Below are 1,316 nucleotides of genomic sequence, written 5' to 3' on the forward strand. Positions count from 1 at the left end.
CTGACTCAGCTTCCTGCTTCGTGGTCTCTCGTCCTATGGCATGACTTGCCATCTGACACTGAAGCTCCCAGTCGCTAGAACTGGCCAATGTCCCTTAGGTGCTACTGGCTTCATTGTAAACCAATGTGTGAGTTTGCTATGGCTGCTGTAACAAAGCACCACATTAAACAGGTGCATTAAACAGCAGAAAGTCATCCTCTCACAGTTCTGGAGGACTGAGGTCCAAGATCCAGGTGGCGGCTGGTGGATGCCTTCCAGGGCTGCGAGGGAGGGTCCATCCCAGGCCTCTCTNCAAGGTGGGTGGATGGACGCCTGCACCAAGGTGGGTGGATAGCTGCCTTCACTAAGACTGCCCTCAAGAAGCCTATCAGCCTGTGAGCCGTCAGGCTCATCGCCACGAGGTCCCTCAGCAACTACCGGTGGCTCCTGTGATGCCCAGGTGCCAATGGACGTGCAGAGCATGCAGGGTTCAGGGCCATTTGGCGGCACTTGGCCATGCCTTCTGGAGATGCCCAGTCCTCAGCAACACTTTCCACATCTTGGCTGACCTGCTGGCCTTTGCTGGGCCACTGTGAGTCTTCAGGATCGTGGACCACCTTGGGAGGGAGAACCGTGCCTTCCAGGCCAAGACACAATTTGGGGGAGTTCACTTTGTCTCATCCCAAGAACTCCTTGCCAATGCCTATGTCTTAGCCCTGCTTCTGTCCGTTGCCCTTCTGCTGCAGAGGACACTTCCTCGCGCATCCTACTACATCACCATCGAAACCGGAATTAACTGGAGAGGAGCAATACAGACCAAGGTTTACAATAAAATCACGCTCCTGTCCACCTCCAACCTGTCCATGGGGGAAGTGACTGCTGGGCACATCTGTAATCCGGCTGCCATCAACACCAGCCAGCTCGTGTGGTTTTTTTCTCGTGCCCAAACCTCTGGGCTATGCCAGTACAGGTCATCATGGGTGTGCTTCTCCTGTACTACAGCCTTGGAGTCAGGCCTTGGGGCAGCTGTCATCACTCTGCTGGCTCCTGTCCAGTACTTGGTGGCCACCGAGCTCTCCCAGGCCCAGCAGAGCACACTGGAGTATCCCAGCGAGAGACTGAAGCAGACCAATGACATGCCCCGTGGCATCAAGCTGCGTGGGGCTGCCTGCCTGGGAGAACATCTTCTGCATGCAGGGGGAGGTGACCCGCAGGAAGGGGATGACCATCCTCGGGGCCTGTGCCATCTGCACCGTCATCTCCAGTGAGTCCACCTCAACCAGCCAGCCCTGTGCTGCTGCCTACATGCAAGGACGGGGTGTCAGGGCCTGGGGGCA

At 56.9% G+C, this 1,316-nt stretch overlaps 1 pseudogene; it reads left to right on the plus strand.

Moving 5' to 3' along the window:
* The first annotated feature begins 233 nt into the window (after positions 1 to 233).
* Positions 234 to 1,316, plus strand: part of LOC103610930 — a 9,253-nt pseudogene continuing 8,170 nt past the window's right edge.

This window comes from Galeopterus variegatus, unplaced genomic scaffold (genome assembly GCF_000696425.1).
Source record: "Galeopterus variegatus unplaced genomic scaffold, G_variegatus-3.0.2 Scaffold12069, whole genome shotgun sequence".
Taxonomy (NCBI): Eukaryota; Metazoa; Chordata; class Mammalia; order Dermoptera; family Cynocephalidae; genus Galeopterus; species Galeopterus variegatus.